The sequence below is a fragment of the Nasonia vitripennis genome, chromosome 5, assembly GCF_009193385.2.
Source record: "Nasonia vitripennis strain AsymCx chromosome 5, Nvit_psr_1.1, whole genome shotgun sequence".
In the NCBI taxonomy this organism is placed as follows: domain Eukaryota; kingdom Metazoa; phylum Arthropoda; class Insecta; order Hymenoptera; family Pteromalidae; genus Nasonia; species Nasonia vitripennis.
In genome coordinates this window covers 24,591,459-24,610,207 of record NC_045761.1, presented here as the reverse complement: position 1 = coordinate 24,610,207, position 18,749 = coordinate 24,591,459, and the positions used below count along the sequence as shown (strand labels likewise).

Sequence of the window (18,749 nt, the reverse complement as noted above, 5' to 3'; positions counted from 1 at the left end):
AAAAGCATCATCTTAACCGATGAATTTTCTTCTTTTTGTTCCAGGTAAGGACAGTTCGCTCATTCATCCCAAGCAATTGAATCGCGTGAAAAGGACATCCGACGTAAATAATTATTACTTCAGCTAAAAATTCAGTCAAGGATGCGCGGCTTCATTCGCGTTTCGTTTCACGCGACGCTTGTGAAAGGGCAGCAGCGGTAATTCTATGAATACACTCAGTCGCATATAAAAACCAATTTGTGTGCAAAACATGCGCGCGAGTCGTAAAATCTCGAGCGCAACGTGCTTGCAAAATTTTCAATTTCAAAAGTGCGAACAAGATTACATGCCCGGCTCTTAACGTTTTCCCTCAAAAGAACTTTATTATTTACAAAGTTTTTGAATACGAAATTAAGCAAGCGCACACAGGGGTCCTTTGAAATATTTTAATTAAAATTTCGACGAACAATTAGCATTTTTGAAATATCTCTCCCAGTGCGATGGTCGAAAAATTTTCAAAACGTTTCCGTCCGCAAAATTAGATCCGTCCGACGGTATACTCAAAAATTCTATTTTCCACTCGGCGAGCTCCAAACATCCCGTTACAATTTTTATCGCCACGAGGAGGAGGCAGTCGGTAAAAAACAACTTGCCATCGATTAATCGCGTTGCGGAAGCCGCTGACTGTGCGTTCTTCAATTATTATTTATGAGCGAGCGCGAGGGCTTTCGGCACAGCGCTTTAATGAAAACCGAACGAGAAAAGCTTGTCGACGCGAGCTTGATGCGGATTAATGCCGCAGTCGCGAGAGGCTTTACCTTTAACTCGAAAAAATTAACTCTTTTCATTTACTGCTCGATGTACTAGTAAACGAAGGGAAGTTTTAAACGCGTTATGCCGAACGATTTCTCCACAATAAATCATCAACTTCATCCATAGAGCTGCTCTCTCGTGCTCAAGAAAAGCTCTTAAATTAGCAGCGATTTCATCTCTCGCGCACAAAGGCGCAGCCGACTAATTGCTGAAACTAAAAACTCCGGAGTGGAAAGTCCGAACTCGATTATTAATCGAAGCACGTGCAGCCTCGCTCGAACTTGGGCTCTAAAACGAGTTGAAGAAAAGAATACAAGCTGCAGTGAGGAAGTCCGGAAATTAAGCAGCGCTGGAAGTGTATATATAGTATATAGAAAGCTTGCTTCCTTCTCGCTTTTCTTCTCTCTCGCGCGGGGAAATCCGAGAGCGCCGCGCGAATCTCGATTTCCACTCTCGCTAATGGCCGCGAGCGACTTCTTTGACGAGAGCATCACGTCGGGAATCTGCGTCCAAGTTTAGTTACAGCTATACCGTTACTCTCTACGCTTTGAAGTTTCAGAAGAATTTCGTGTCGGTAACGAATATAGCATATCTCTCAAAACAAATATCCTCATTAACCCCACCCGGAAAAAAGGACAACTACTCAGCTCTCAAAAGCAAACATCCAACATCCCTTAGCTAGTCTCTCTCACCCACTTGGCCGCATTCGGTCTGCCACAGCGTCCACCGCAAACGTAGCTTTAATTATCTCCGGCAGCTCTCGCGTAGCACAAAGTTTTCGAGCCCGCGGCAGCAGCTGCCGCCGCGCGCGGACCTGTCGTTAATGTATGCCACTATACTGCCTCTCCCTGGACTTTGCCACGTACACGCCAACTTTGCACTCGCGGCCAAGATTTCGTCCTCGCGCAGTTTTACGAGAGAGAGAGAGAGAGAGAGAGAGAGAGAGAGAGAGAGAGAGAGAAGCGACTCTAACGGCTCCTTATCGCAGGGGGAAATTATAGGAGGAGAATTATTGTCTCGTGTTAAGTGCTCGCCAGATAAGAACTTTTAATTGAGATCCGCTCCGATTTCATTAATCGCTACGGAGTTACTGCTGGAAAAAAAACGTGAGGGTATACCTACACCCGTCCATAAACAAATGATAAAATAGCAACGGCGATATACGCTTGGATTGTAAAAATTTCATAACTCGCGAAAAAAGAATCGCATATTCCCCCGCGGTAGCCTATGCACGTCAAGGACGCGAGATTACTAGCGCGTATAGCATCGAAAATATTTATCGAGCTCTCGACGTTCGCGCGCGCTGGCGTATACATTTTTCACCGAGAGAGCGACGCAATCAACGCGGTTATTTTACGGCTTCATTTTTTTGTCGTTTAAAGCGTCGTCGCCGCTCGCGCGTATACGGCCGTTGTTTTTTTTAGCGTATCGTTTTCCAACGACTATGCCGGTCAAATTGTGTCGTAAAGCGGGAAATAATTCAGTTGATTTGCAAATGTAGAGCACGCTTTCGGTCGTTTTGCGTAACGTACAGCGAAGAGTAGCTGGATTTTTCTCGGGAGTGTGGGACATTTGTCCACGTCGCGTATTACGTGGCCGAAAAACAGTTCTCCGGTGGATTTTGCGAAAAGTACATCGGAAAGCTCGACGCGACGGAATTTTTCAAGCCGACGGGAGATATCAGTCTTCGATTCAAAACCGGAGCGCTGTAACGGCCTCATCAATTGACGCGGAAAACCCTATGAATACGAAATTGATAGAATCGATCAAACCTCGTGTACCAGAGACCAGTGATGGCAGGCACGAACAAAAAAAATTAGAGCGAAGAGACAGAACGCGGTAATAATTGCCGACAGACACGCGAAACAATTTTTTTCGTCAAGTGCTGCCTCCCCGCAGTTTTTCCATTCTCGATACGATTTCGATTCATTTTTCCATTACTTTTTTTTATTCTTCTCGTATCGAAAAATTTCGGTTGTCAGGGCAGATTTATCTCGATGCCGGCCATAGCGAATAAATAAATGCGCCACAGCCCGAGCACTTCGCTTTTTTTGAAGAGGTTATGGATGATGTAATTTTCGACGGGAATATATGGACGCGAATATTCTCTCGGATTTTCAGCTGGCGGAGAGAGGGACAGCGCTGTGGGGTGTCTTTGAAATTTCCCGCGCGCAAAGAGCGTTTAGTGCGCGGGTCATTTTTTTTTCGTCCGACGAATTTACGCGACTGATCGAATTTGAGGAGTTGGATTTTACGGGGAACTTGTCAAAGGGATGTCGCATGGGCGGGGAGTTTGAATTTTTACGTGATATATTGCACTGAAAGTATAAGAGCTTTCAGGCTTTCGTTCGACAAATACACTAGGCGTTCTAGAATCCGAAACAGAAGCACCAGCGTATAATACGACAATCAATTACAACTTACCCTAAATCACACACAATCAAAAGCGATCGCTATCGAAATAACCCGTTCTCTCGTCGCTCGAACTCCCTCGAACCGGCGTCTAATAAATGGATCCGGATTTTCTGTTAGTCGCTCGTAATTCACGCCATTATCCCGTCTCTCGAATGCGAGTCCAAACACACACACATACACAGACGGGAAATTTCCGCAACGAGATTCAAAGTCGAAAGTTCGCGGTGTGGAGGATTAGTTCTCATAGCCGTAGAATTCGAAATTGCACTTTTGGTTTGTCGTCGCGGAAGTTGCTCCAGCCAGCGGAAAGTAGATCATAGTCGTTAGGTGCATATTCGAGAGACTCGGCGGCGTCTAATCCTCTCTCTGTCTAAGCTCCGCGTGACCTCGATTGATCCGGATGAAAAATTTACGTGGGATTCTTCGAGAGAGTCTATTATTCACGCTCTAGTGGGCTTGAAGGAGGCTGTGATTGGGTTTGCGGTGGAAGAGGGGTAATTTGAATTTTAAAGGGACACTGGTGAGATCGTTTGTGAATCGTCGTTTGTTTAATGAGAAATCGATGATTTTTTCGATTTTTCAGTGGGACTCTTCGAGTTATTAATTAAATCATGTGGAATATTGAATGTACTCGGGCCACTCTGGGATTGATTAAAAGTATCGAATGACAGAATAATTCGAAATGTATATGGATACCGTACATCATAATGATCCCTGTTTAATTACAAAGCGTGACTGCGTGATTATTTCTAGGAACCCTGTGTGTGTATTCTAAAAACGTTCCATTATTGAACGCATCGGGTAAATGTTTGATTTTAATTAACGCGTACGCGGACGAACCTGCAGCCGAGCGTTTTCTTTCTTCAGTGAAACAAAAACCAAATAAAATTCATAAAAGCGTACACACGTTCGGAAAAATCCTCGTCGCTCTTCGCTCCGCGAAGTTTATACTTCTCGCTTTCCATGAAAGCCTATCGTCCCCCTCGAATTTCAATATCCCGCAGCCGTCGCACATTAACAAACAAATCGACCAATACTTCGGAATCTTCTCCTTCGCCCTATCTATAGACCGCATGAAAACCTCCGACGGACTCTCGCCCCTTATCAATATGGATGCTCTTCTCGGCTGCATAATGGAGTAGCTCGACTCGCTCTCTTTATTTCCTCGTCCCTTTCCCGGAAATCGTCGCCCGGAAATTTCATCGTTGTAAATGAAATCGTCGCTTCGTGAAGTAATTAAGCGGAGTTTCCCGAATAAGTTTGGGAATTTTTCTACTTCCGACGCGAGGCTGACGGACATGAATTTTAAGTGTGCTCGATTTTTTTCGGAAAATTTTAATTATCCAGGAATTGCGAATTTTGGAGGTAGAGAAGTTTTTAATTCAAGTGCGGTTTCTTCGGATTAAATATTTGGAATTTTCAGGAAGTGGAGAACCGTATATTATCCTTATAGTTAGAAGTGTCGAAGTTTGATTGTACGGTTCGGCCAATCAACTTTTACGGTCGATTATATATTTATTCGAATTAAGCGTGATATTGATACTGACGGTTATGCAACAGCGCATTATCCACTAATTGTGTAATTATACTAGAACCACAATAACCAACTATCTGGTAAACGTTTACCCACCTTAATTGGACTGCGAAGCTTCTAATTCTGGCTTCCAGAAATCTATATTACATAATTGATAAAGCGCGTATACGCAAACGAGCCGCGCGTTATAACCTTCGTTAATTGAACCGCGACGTTTGATGTAATGCGCCACGTGATGGCCTAATTTTAGTTTCGATTTTACGAAAAAAATCATTACTCCGCTTTCTCCACCAAACAAATACCGCAAATCTATCGCCGACAAAACAAAACGCGTCGACGTGAACGAGAAGCCAAACAAAGAATTCATATGGTTTTTTCGGAAGCCATATTACTATCCCCTACTTTCTTCCATAGGAAAAATGCGTGCACACGCACGAGGCGGTGTGTATTTGCAAAAACGAGCTTTCGCTCCAATTTTGCAACAGCGTAAAAATAGAAATTTTACAATACCTATCCGTAATCTCTCGGATCAGCTTTCCGTTATCTCGACCCGCGGTCACCTGCTCCCATTCGACGGATGAATCAGATCTTATCGTCTGCATCTCATCCCGTAAAATCAATCTTTCTCATCGATCCAGTTTTTCCTCGTAAATATAAAATTCGATCCAACGATGAGGAACGAAACGTTATCATTACGAAGCTACAGCGCCGAAGCCTTAAAGAAACTCTCGCGAGCGTTTATTTTTAATTAGTCCGGCGACGATGGGATGACGACACTTTGCAGCCGCTATTGTTAAGCGGCGACGACGACGACAACGACGAGTCTTTCCTTTCGCTCCGCTGAGTTTTCATTACAGAGCGCGACGGCGTAGTTGTTGGTGTATCGTTAAAATTGATGTAATGCTGTGCTGTGTGTTGACGAGGGGAAGTTGCTCTTGACTGTGTGAATAGACGAACGTTTAAGGGAAACGTCGCGCTGTATATATAGTGTGTTTTTATTTGAAGACTATGTACGTTTTCATTTCTCGAGAAGTAGCTGACGTTGATTATGACGCAAATTCCGCTGCCTTTCCTCGCCCTGGAGACAAAGTCGGAAAGTTTTAATTCGTCAGGGTTCTTATTAATAAAAAATCTCGTCTCCTTTTCAAAATTCACTTTTCCCTCGTCCGCGTCTTTCGGCCACGTGCGCTCGCTAATGAGGCCGAGTTTCGCAAGCTCGAGAGGACGACCCTGCCGTCAATGTTCCTTTCTCTCCTGCACAACGACGCGTCTACTCTCGGTTTGATTAATCAACGTCGAGCTTCATCGCGATTTTCGAAAAAGCGCCTTACGGCCCTCGAAATCCAAACAATACGATCCGCCAATCATCCTGATGCATCTCCCCCTGTGGAAACGCGAGGGAGTGAAAAAGTGAGCGACTTCCTTTACGACAGCAACTGTAAACCCGCCTTTATGAGCACCGAAAACACGACGAGAGCGCTGCAGGTACATCCCTCTCTCTTTCGAGCCACAGCAGCGAGACTTAACTGCGCGGGAGAGACGAGCACTTGAGTAAAAGCTCGAGAGCGGTCGGAGGAACGAGTTTTGTTGATGCCTTTTTTAGAGCTCTTTCCCCTTCCCTCTCTCAGCGCTGTGGATTGGATAGGAAAATTCGAGCTGCTTGTTTTCCTTCCAACTCTCTAAAAAAAAGGAGAAAATTTATCCGAAGGCACATCTTACCACAGGATCGCGCTCACGTCCGCATCGAGTCACGTGCAAGCTCTCGCGCGTAATTCAACTGCAGGACACAGCTCGCGCGCGCGAGTAATTAGGGTAATTACGCCTGGTAATAAGAGGACGTCCCTCCTTTCGACTGCGCTGTTTCCCTTTCCGCGACGAGATTACAACACGCGCGAATTCCTCGCGATTAATGCGCCGAGGGGATATCGGATTCTCTTCTCCTCTTTTTTTTCCTATCGTCGAATGCACCCCGCTGTGACCTACATGTTATATTCGAATGAACACGCGCCGTTTTGTTCGTATATCGACATTCCTTTATTTCTCATTCGTCAAAAGCTAAAAACACGTGTTTCACATAAATGAGTATGAAAGCAGTAGACGAAATGGGTTATACGCGCGATGAGAGAAAACGACAATTATATCGTCGGCATAACGATAATCGCTCTTGCAAGTCTCGAGTCTCGTTTGAGTCCCGGGGAGGGTGACGCTCGCCGGCGCCGCCTCCGCTTTTGAGAGTAGCCGATGCTTATCGATAATTTGGCTAATCGAGTTAATCAAGCGAGCGAGTGCTTGCTTAGGCTCTAATTATGTCGAATGTTCCTCGACGGCGCGCTGCAGCGCACTCGAGGGCCGACCGTGATCGTCGTCTTCCGATATACGATGCTAACACCGCGTTTGGCTGGAATATTCTATTTTAAAATGTTTACGTATCTCTCTCTCTCTCTCTCTCTCTCTCTCTCTCTCTCTCTCTCTCGGACGCCGAGAAAAATGAAGTATCGACGACGAGGTCGACCCAAAAGCCAGGCGAGCCGTAATAACGCGATAAACACATTTTTCCGCCCGCCCGGCTGTAAGCTCGGCGACGCGCTCGCGGGAAATCGAATTTCCGAAGAGCGCAAGCTCGCGGAACCAATCGCCGCGAAAAATCACAAGGGGTGAGATGCGAGGGCTCCTCGGGATGGGGTTGGATGTCGAGGGTTAACTCCATTTCGTTATGGAAGATATTGCGTGTGGCGATGTATGTACATGCACGAGATGTTTCTCGAAATTCGAAAAAGCGTAAAAAAGTACTGAGAGAATCGAAAACTTGATTATACACCACAGTCACAGCGAACACAGTTTACAGAGTCGCACCTCACTCCGAGCAACTGTGTGCGAAGCCTAAAAGCTCTCGCACGTGCGCGTCGTCTCGGCGTCTAATCCGCAATGACGCGGAGAGCAGTAGCTGCAGCGATTTCTCAGCTCCCCGGTCGACGACGACTAGCTGTCCTCCTCGCCTCGTCCCCACCTTCCTTCTTCTTCTACTCCTTCTCCTCCATCTCACGACTTACACCGCGGAAAATCGAATTTCCACTCGACCTTCTTCGAAAGCTCGCCGTTGCGACTCTTCACGCTTGACCCTTTTCGCCAAGCTTCTTCTTCTACTTCTTCTTCCGCGACAAAGCTTCTTCTCACGCGCGCGCGCCGTGATTCGATTTGCAATTTTATCTCGCGAGCGGTATAAAACAGAGTCGCGGCCATATAGTGGCAAAGTGATATAAACGCGGAGCTTTTACGAGCTTGCGTGTGGGTGTAATTAGGCGATTAAAAGTTTTTCGGCCGGCAAGCCTGCGCACTGCATCGGACTTTATATTTTGTTTACGCATCGCGTTCTCTCGTTCTCGCCGAAGTGGGTTAACGCTCGCGCGATTTTAGATACACCGAGCCGCGCGCGTCTAATTAGCAAAGTTGCGTTATTAAGCGCGAGCCATACGTGTTAAATTAAACTTCCTAATCGCGATAACGCAGACACATTTAGTTGAAATTGCGCGCGTATAACCTCGTTCAATCGATGCGTATCGTCGGTCGCTCCCATTTTTCCGAATCTCAGCGGGAGGATTAGCCCGCAGTCTAGACCGGCCGGTATCCTCTGCAAGCTCGGATCTCCATCGGTGTCGGTCCGAGTAGTCCTCCTCGCATCTGATCCACGAGGATTTCCGCATCCGACGCAATTTCCGAGGCGGACGATCGATACGCGGCGTCTATATAATGTATATATGTCGACGGCTCGATTACGCGACGGAAATGTGTGCCAGGGACGAACGGACGGATGAGATGATCCAGGGGGGATCGATTTACGCGCCGGGGTGACGGCCCATTGCGCAGCGCTGATCATCGCTTGCCGGAGCTTTCGGTTTTATTAAAAATATCGAGCTTTCGTTTCTCTCACTATATCGCAACGGTAATAATCAGCCGAACTAGAAAGGCGTCTTGGTCGCACTTAGCGCCAAAGACGTTTAAGTGAATCGCTAATTGCATCAGGCGCAAAGTGTCGCTCCGGAGAGCGACGAGTAATGGTCCGGGTGGCGACATCGCCGCGCGTCTACTTTTGCAAATGACATATCGGCTTTTGGGACGCCCGAGTTAAACGCGTTAACTGCTCTTTGATGATCCGGCCTTTGCGATCCTCTCGGAGCTGTACACACCTCTCACTTTGCCGCTTCGCAAGCTCGGCTCGACTTCATCGAAATAACATAATATAATAAAACGTTCGTACGAATACACGCTTCACCGAACCGGCTGCATCAAAATCTGGCCGCATTGTAACGCAAACGACAAAAGCGCGTATAAATCAACAGCAGCGCAGCATCACTGGGGGCACTATTTCACTCTACTTAGCAAGAGCAGCTTCACCGCAAAACTCCACCGATGCATAATAGCTCTCGGGCTGCTGCAGCACACGTCGCTCCCCGGCGCATGTAAACTGATAACTAATCTTCGTGTCAGCGCGCACCGCAGAAATTGCGCTAGTTCGCACATGTGACTCTACTCTGCTGCGCCTGGCGTCAAGTAACCCGACAGACAGCACATAATCGTTCGCATCTGCATAAGCGGATTCGCGACGTTTGCGCAAAAATATGCCGAGAGAGAGAGAGAGAGAGAGAGAGATATGAGACGCGCAGGTATAACGTGTTTGTTACGCGTGGATTAAGAGGTCTGCTGCTGTTTTCGAAGCCTACAGGGTGCAGGGCTGTTTTCTTTTGAAAAATCGCCTAATTCGAGCCGTGTATCCGGAAATGCATATGCGCGAGATATGAAATTCTCTCTGTCTCACGCTCTGCTCTCTCTCTCTCTCTCTCTCTCTCTCTCTCTCTCTCTCTCTCTCTCTCTCTCTCTCTCTCTCTCTTATTCGCTCTCGTGTTTATACGCGCTGCAGCAGCAGCAGCGCTCGCGGGGCTAACACGTTTTGCCAGAGTGACAAGACAATCTGTCTTCGCTCGGCTGCTCTCGGGATTGTTTCGCCTTTGGCGCGCGTCTTGACACACCGGGGAATATTAATTTCGCCTTCCGGAGTCGCGCGGCTGCTATTTTTGTCTCTTCCACTTTCCCGCGCACCCGCGTGTAATAAACAAGCCGAGGCTTTTTCCAAGACACGGAAATAAGAGGGTGAAAAATTATCGTTCCACCTAATAAAAGCGCGGGTGTATGACGTCTGATTTGCATACTCGAAACCGCGTCGTAATCAAGCGCGGCGCGCGTGCGTCACACTCCGGGCCGTAAAAGAAAGGGAAGGAAAAAAAGAAGAATAAGTGGAGCAAGCTGGGGGAGAGAAAAAGTATCGGTGTAACAGCTCTCTCACGCATATCCGCGGGAATAGAATAACCCGAAAGACATAAAAGCCAGCCGCGGAGGAATATAAACCGAACTTCCGATGCTATCTCTGAATGAATTTTATACATTCCGACCTCGAGGAGATTCGGCCTGGGACTCGGCGAGCTTTTTCCTTCCGATTGAAAAGTTAACGTCGTACGCTTTTTCCCAGAGAATTCATCCCTTGTTTTTTTCCTTTATATTCTCGTCACATAATTAACCAACCGCGAAATGAAAAGATATCATTTCATCGTTTCGCGAATCCCCCAGCGAGGGCGAAAAATAATCAAGCGAAATCGTTGCGTCCCTCCCGCGAGTGCGAATCCCGCCAAAGGCGAGCTTTTTAGTCAATCAATCGTTAGAGAGAAAAAAACAATTACGCCGCGTGTGGAGAGAGAAAGCGAGTAAAAAGTAGGTCGAACACGACTGCGCTTTGTGCGTGCACGGGAAATTCTCTCGGTGGAACAATCGCGACTGACAAACGAATCAGCGGAAAATTTCGGCTGGAAAACTACGCGCGCTCGACTACAAAGGCTTTTGCGCTCTTTTTTTCCATCCTTCCGCGCAGAGAGAGGAGACTAGACTATTCTTTTCTTCTCGTTTGCGCAGCTCGCCGGAGTATGTTAAATAGACTACCGGACAGTTTTAATTATACCGAAGAAGCTGCGCTTCTTTTTCTCCCTTACCGCGAGAGCAAATAATTTTTCGTCAAAGGGCGCTTAATGAAGGTGGCGGAGCTTCGCTGAGGGCTCGATCAATAGTGCTCGTGGCTTGTTAATAGATGTCGTTTAATTAAAAATGAAGCCGCTTTCTCCAGAGAATTAGGAGTCGAGAAAGAATACTGGTGGAAATATCGGCCTCGATGTTCGACTCTAAAAGGAGCATCGAATTATCAATTGAAATTCCCGCGCTGTACTTATACAATCGCTCTAAAGATAACACTCGTCCTTGTACGTAGAACAAAGCCGTTATAGATTCGCCTGCATCGATTCTCGGAACGCTGTCATCCGGCATAAGGCAAATATTCAAATAAGAGTATGTGGGATGTCTCGCGGATGCCGCTCTTATGCTCTCGAGTCTTTTAATGGCTTCTTTCGAGAGATCGCGAAAAATGTTTGCGATTGAATTGGAAATGTTGACGAAAAACGTAGAAATGAAAATTTTCAATTTCGCAGAACTCGCGTTTGAGACCGCGAAATTCGAAAATTCGAGTTTGCGCTCTTTTGAGTTTAACTTTCGTACAACTTGAAAATTGATGACTCTTTCCTCGGGAAATCGAGCGAAGGTCATAAGGAAGACATTATAAACTTCAGAAACTAATGGCTCCTTTTTTCTTTCTTTCGCCTGCGAGCGCGCGAATACCTCGCAGAATTACAGAACTTAAAAGTTTTTTCTTCGAGCTTTTTCGAAAAAAAAGAGAACGAGAGAGAATTCCGTTAATTTTTCTGCGCAGTTTACTCTCCGATAAGTCTCCGTGTTCAAACAATACTCGAATGAAAAGTTTTAATTAATTTAATGCGGAAAAGGGACCTCCGCCGTCGAGGAATAATACGAATTCATTATGCAGCCAACTTTTTCGCGCTAAATGAGTCTTAGCACGAGAGAGAAGAGTAAGTAGCGTTATTTCCCATCTTTCCCGACATTCTCGCGAAGCTTCAAAAGCAAAAACACATTCCCGCGTGTCCGTCAAAGCTTCGACGCGTTGGGCCTGGTTCTCCGAAAACTTTCGTCCAGAAATTACACACCCCCGTCAGACTTGTACCACTTGTTTGCCGGAGAGTCTTATTAACGGTACCAGAGAGACGACGCGAGAGGCGCGTTAATGAGAAGCCGGAACTCCGTCGACGCCGCGGGCGAAAACACAAACAACGCCGTGTGCGCGTGAGCTTAGCTGTTGACACGAGCGGTTTAATCTGCATTTAGACTGGAGCAGGGATAGGGATGTGCGTTTCGGCGCTGAATTTTTACGCGAACCTGTCAAAGGCTCTTGTTTGTTCGGAGGAGCTGTTGTTTTTATAGGGTAAAAATTATTATCAGGGCTGGACGAGATCTTGCCTTGAGTGACACGTGTGTGGGCGGTGAAGAGTAGGCTGTGAATTCGTAAGTAGACGGTGGGGGGTATATGGTCAGACGTTGACGATTGTAAAAATAGATTGCTTTCGCTTTGCACAAGGGAATGGTAAAAAGACACTTGCTTGCGCATCAATTTATCGACGTCGAAGTGATTGCACTCACTTTGATTGTTCTGTAAGAAAAGTTGGGTGTTGGGAAAAATCGATTAATTAAATCGCTCGATCACATTCCTACCTTTACTCTCAGCCGAGCATACACACTACCGCGGACAAACTGGTCCGACAGCTCCTATTGTCATCCCTAATCAGTACTTAAAACTGAAACTACCGGCTTGAGCTTAAAGCTCGCGCAGTTGCCTCTAAAAGCCGGAGGCAGCGAAAAAGGTAGCGAAGGGGCATGCATGCATCCATAATTCGCAATAGAAGCTTGTCGCGCTCTCATATTTCGTTTAATTAAATGAGAGCGAGGTCGTCGTCGGCTCACTTTTCTCGCACGCACTAGCTTCGCTTTAATCCATAATTCTATGTACGTCGACCCCTGTCTCTGTGTGTGTTTTTCTTTTTACGGAGTTTAGCGAGCTTTGGACTACATTTTTCCTCCTTTTAATCAACAGCAGCAGCCTCTAGTTCGATATATTCGAGAAAAAAAATCCAAGCTCCCGAATTCCTCGAATCCGCGGAATTTTCACTCTGTATTATCCGAAATACTTTTAATTATAACGCGTGCGCGCGGGAGTTGCTATTGGACTTTTACGTGGTGCGAGCGCGCGACGCGAGTTAATTGCTTTTTAATTCCGCGTCTAACTTTGTTTTAGTTTATAAATTCATTTTCCGAATGAATATTCAAGCTGGTGTTGAAACTAACAATTTGCATAACGTCGTTTTCGGCGGAGCTTTCAAGCGCGAATCAACACATTCTTAAACAGGTGTATATAACGGCGAAGTGAAATCTGACAGTACTGCACACACTCGATGTGTACAAGCGTCACGTGAACCGGGGGATATCTCTATCAATTAATATTTTCGTAGCTTGAAAGTCCGATCGACAGATAATTAAAGTTACGCGCGGTATTAACCGCAAGCTCTCAAGTACGACTAGACGGACGGGCCGACTCTCAGTCAACGATCGATTTCGTTTAAATCGACTGTCCACTCGATAACGCGTCGCATCATTCATTTGACTCTGTATATCTCTCACCCGCGTTGATATCAATTTTAAAACACGAGATGACGTCTGTAGGACATGTCAAAACCGAACATACACCGGATGGCTATACACTGCTGGATTACACAGGGAGATATAGGGGACAGGACTTATTAAAGTGCACCGGCTGTGTATATTTCGAACAACAATCAACTAGAATGGCTTGCGTTTTTATCTAGACCAATCGACAAACTGACGAACGCTTCATCGCTACAATTACTCGAAAAGCTCGCGCATCCGGCCACGAACTTGCCTAATCCTCGAAGTGTGCGTTGCAACGATCTATAAAACAATGAAGCTTACACATACGCTTGCTCACTCGCAACGCAGTTAAAAATCGACGCGAAGCTATCGAAAAGGGGACATCAGAGCTTGCGGCCAGGATTAATTCTCGGAGCTTTTAGCGTTTTTGAGCTTTTACGAGCTTGCACTGCCGCAGAGGCTTTTGTGCGAGCCGGCGAAAGGGGAACAGGGACGCGCGTGTGCGTGTATCAGTGAGTGGAAAGGGACACAACAGCGCGGAGCTGATATGGGCGGAGCCTTGGAAAAGCTCGCTCCAGATTTGGTTAGCGCGCGCCTCGCGGAATGCAGTCGCGTCGGTAATTGTATCAAGTATACTTTGGAGGGTGCGGAGGATAGTGATGTAGGCGGAAATGACATCACGCTCGGATTACGCGACGCGTGAGGGATGAATCGCTGGGTATTAGCGAGAGGAGAGATGACTGCTTTTTTAATTTTTTGAAGTTTAATTAATCTCAAAAAATTGTTAGGAGTAGCACGGCCTAAATCAGCTGCTCATTATTCCGTCTATTCCTCTATAAATCTATGTTGACACGCACAGTTCCATAGACACACGTCAACGTATAGCACGACAGAAAAAAAACAATCGCCTTCGGCATCATCGACAATCGATAATCCGCCAAGTTCTAGTGTACCGGGTACAATGCCAGAAGCATAAAACGCAGCGATAACTTGTCTCCGGGGCGATGTTACGTAAATTCGCAGCCGACAAATAATCCACAGGCCTTCGAAGCTCACACACACATAATCATTCTCGGCAAACAGCAGTAGGCGACGACAAACAAACAACAGCCGCTGCTGTCGATACACCTCGGCCTTGAACCACACACTGGTAATAACGCGAAAAAACGCGAGACAATTGTACCTATAACTTCCCTTCGGCCTGTGTGCAAAAATCGCGCGAGCACACGAGAGAGAGAGAGAGAGAGAGAGAGAGAGAGAGAGAGAGAGAGAACAGGCCATTGTCGTTGTCGTCCTTGCTCTTTGGCATAAAATATGCAGATGGTGTATACGTGTGCGAAGGCTGCCGTTGCAGCGGGCATCGATTGCACACACGATCACCTCTGAGAAATTGGGTTAACCGTGTGTATGTGTGTGAGTTTTCGAAGGTCATCGAGCGGATATCGCCGCTAAGCCGAGTGACGATCGTCTAGCGAAACGATACTACCCTTAGGCACGAAGCTCTGTATGTGTGTGTGTGTGTGTGTGTGTGTGTGGGTGCGTGATGCGCCGATAGCGAAGTTATTTTCTACGTGATTGCCGGGTATACGTATACGCGTGGGTGGGAAACGCGATGCGCCGCGAAAATTCGAGTGTTTTGAATGGCTTGTTGACGGTCTGTAATGAGCTGCCGGACTGTTATACGTTTCGCGGTGGGGAACGCGATTCGCGGAGTATCGTATTTTCCATCGAAATTTCAGCTGCGATGCGATTCCGTACAGGTAGTTTAGTGTTTATTCAATAGTAGAACGAAAATTGCCGAACTTTTACTTATGCACAAAGATCAACGCAAGAAACAATGTCCAAAGCACAAAAGCTCCCGGCCGACAGTCGGTCTCGTGGCGATAACGTCGTCGGTCTGCCCCCATCCTGCTACTGCTTCACAAAGATAGGCGTGACGCAACGCGTATATTACAACCTAGCCCAGGACTGCTCTAGAGATTAGAGTTACCGCGACGAGTCTCTCTCTCGCGGTAACGTGCCGTTGACAGCGCGTCGCTGCAGGAGAATCGCGGCTGGCTGGCTTTACGCCGAGCTGACTACTCGGGATGATGAAATTCCTTCTGTCACCCCCTCTTTTTTTATTGCTAAGAAGCTCGGAATGTTAATGCGAATTTTCTCCTTCTCTGTTTCAGGTGAGTCGACGAGACACACGCAAAGACACGAGGTTATACAAAGGAGTATAGTGGGTGAGCTTTCATACGTGCAAATTCGTTAAATCCGTAAAGCAAATAACGCCAGATAGAAAGAGTTGCTGGTTGTGAAAAGGCTAACGAAATTTCGAGATCATATAATGATGTTTGCCCGCTTCTCCGAGCAAATATGCGCTCTTCGAATTAAAACAAACTCGTCAAGATCCCTAATCTCACGGCGGACTTCGGGATCCTCGGAGATTAGAATGTAAAACAGTGACCCAACGTATCCTCTGCCTGATGGATGACTGTAAACCGGAAAGCGAGTTAATGGAGCGAAAGTAATCGACGGAGCTTCTTTTTTGCATGTGAGCCCGACTTCCGGGTGTGGCGTATCGAAGTGTGTATGTTTGTTTTTTTGCTCGTTAGACCGGCGGTTTTGGGCGAGTGTCGATGACCCGTTAGAAAATGGAATTGATGGAGCTGCTCGATGGCGCGGAAGGATTAGAGTGATGTTTAGTCCGCTTTCTCTCAAGCCTGACGTATTTGCCGCAGATTTTTTCGTCGCGAGAGTGAGACGTGAAGAGAGGCTTCGTTTTTGCGAATCGAAGATTAAATCCGTATGCGCTGATGTTTCAATTCCATTGAAACAGTTCCGTCGATACACCTCGACGGTTAATCCCGTGTGCGGTGGAAGTACAATAAATTACTTCGGCTTTAAACACGCACAGATAGAGAGAAAAAAGAGAGAATTTCCACAATGTTTGGCGCGGGAAAGCTTTCGAGCGATACCGCGCGCTCTTTCATCCATCAATCGAACGAAATTTCGACAGCAGATTTATTCGGCCATCCGTCACATATTCCGCTGGGAAAAAATTCGCCGAGCTTATTGTTGGAATTTCACGAAACTGCGAATAAACGCACCGTAAGCCGGATATATTCCCGCGCTCGAGTGTACATGAAAAAAAAAGAGAGAAGCGTTTTCCTCTAGCCAAAATGAAATTCTCCATATCGCAAATCTGCTTTCAAGATCACGCGCGTAACCTCTCGGCTTCTTTCTTCGACTTTTTCCCTCTGCGAATGTATAATACACGTATAGGGGGTGGAGAAAAAACTTTGCGCCGTAGGTCGAGTTAAAAAGTCAAGTGCAGAAAACGACGACGTCGCGTGATGTCCCGCACTCGCGCGAGTGAGAAAGACGAATATCAGTTTTCGAACTTGGCCTTCCGCATCGGTCTCTCCTCTCCCTCAACTTTTAAATCGAACTAATGAATGTTCGCGGCCAACTTTCGGTTCTTATATTTCTCCGAGGATTATGCCCCGGGACATTCTAATTTATCTCGACGGCCGCTATTAATTTTCAAGTGCAGCTAACGTTATCTCTAGGATTCGAAGGGTAATGCGTTTGGATTATTGCGTTATGGAATCAAACTGCGTTAGCCGAGCTGAAAAGCTCCGAGTGACACAATCTAAATTCAAATGCAGCCTGATTAATGATTCGAAATGACTCCCGCCGTCAACTCGTAGACGGCTAATGCCCCGAGTGTCGTTCTCTCGTGATTACACGCAGATAGACAACGTTGATTCGTATAATAAATATTTTCCCTCGTCCCTACCCCAACGTGAACACTGCACAGGCGCGAGCAATGAACCGCGAAGACAGTGTTCTTTATTGAAAAAGCCGAAAGATTTTATACCCCATTTTGTCCTCACCGGAAACTTTCCTCCTCGTGTTTGTTTTTCTTTTACAACTATAATCCTGTTTCCTCTCTCGCGTGTGCGCTGACTGTTACCCCGACTCACACACGGTATACACCTCCCCTCAGCGTAATCAAGGACATATCTCAAAGGGGACGAAGTTGCCGTCGTCATCTTCGTTCGCCTCCGACAAACGAAAGTAAAATTAGACTCTCTAGAGTTTTCTTTTTATCCCCGCACGGGGCTAAACTTCGTTTCCTCGAGCACGCGCTTAAGAAGTGAGCTCTTTATACAAAATCACGCACTATAGGAACTTTCAGAGACGGGATGAGAAACAACGATAATTTTTTTCTTACCTTTTTGCGAGCGTCAGTAGGGCGGATGAAAAATTGAACAAAGCCAGCAGCGAATTGCTATGATCACGTCAGCTCATAAGCGTCGTAGCTCTCCTTGAATTTCAACTCCCTCCGTATTCTCGCGCGACTTCTCCTCTGACGCTCGTAAACTCGAACGAGCTCGTATACATACTAGCCTTATACCTATATATATATATATATATATATATATATATATATATATATATATGTATATAAAACTTGCAGTCGCTGTTCCCGACAACGGATCGGTCACGCTAACTGTCCGACCCTTCTTCGGGAGAGTCTCCCCCTTCCTGCGAAACGGAAACGACTCGTGTCCTCGTCTGCCGCTGCACCCTTGGCTCTATTTTCTCCTCTGGCTGCGTGTGTGTACGTGTACGTGTGTGGCGCCCCGAAGTCGTTGGGATAAGTTGTGGACGAGAGGGTTCAAGGGGTGAGCGGATCGCCCGGTGCTTAGACTCGATGGCCATTGTTAGGAAAATAGCGCCGATGGAGGAAGTTTCGCGATGGAAATTGGAGCTTGCAAGGAGTCTGCTTTTTCGGAGATTCAATTTTCCAGGATATTTAGAAATACACAGCGATGCGTCACTCGACGTTGTTCCGTTATTAAATTTGTGTACCAGGAGGTGCGGTCACGTAGAGCTAGCTGTCTCTCTCTCCGAAGGAGAAAACGTGGCCGCGTTTTCGTCTGGCAGCTTGTCTCTATTTTCCGCCTCTTTTGGCTGCTCGACGTCCTACGGGATGAAGTTCGCCCTGAATTTTAGTATGCTGCGTCGATCCCGCTGACGATATCGTGACTATACAGACGAGAAAGTTGCGCGTTATTTTTAGAGGAGTAATTTCAATCAGTTCGTTCGATGCGCCGAAAAGCAATAGCAGCTTTAAAATCGAAAGGGGAAAACTGATTTCCCGCGAATCTCATTCCGATGCGTGGCTCATCGAAGCTTCTCCTATCGTCTTCGTAACGATATTAATGCAAGTATGCGCGAGGCGCGCGATTGGCTTGGAAAATTCGCGCCAAGTCGTAAAAGAGAGAGAGAGAGAGGAGATGTGTCTTCTCCTTTATGAATCATGCATGATGGTGTATGGCGGCGAAAGATGCTATTCCTATTTCTTTTTCATTCTTTTTCTCTTATTAAAGAAAATTAGCTGCGA

The 18,749-nt window shown here is 46.5% G+C and overlaps 1 protein-coding gene across 16 annotated transcripts in view; it reads left to right on the top strand.

The window, feature by feature from the left end:
* Positions 1-18,749, top strand: part of LOC107981128 (complexin) — a 175,370-nt gene that overhangs the window by 33,935 nt on the left and 122,686 nt on the right. For 5 of the 16 annotated variants that reach the window (XM_032600665.1, XM_031931337.2, XM_032600666.1 and 2 more), the window contains one exon: positions 15,523-15,576. The exons of 9 other annotated variants lie outside the window; for them this stretch is intronic. The gene's annotated coding sequence lies outside the window, so the exon portion shown is untranslated. Of the gene's footprint in view, positions 1-44; positions 198-15,522; positions 15,577-18,749 lie in introns of those variants that run through there. 2 more of the 16 variants (XM_032600662.1, XM_032600661.1) reach the window with 2 other exon arrangements.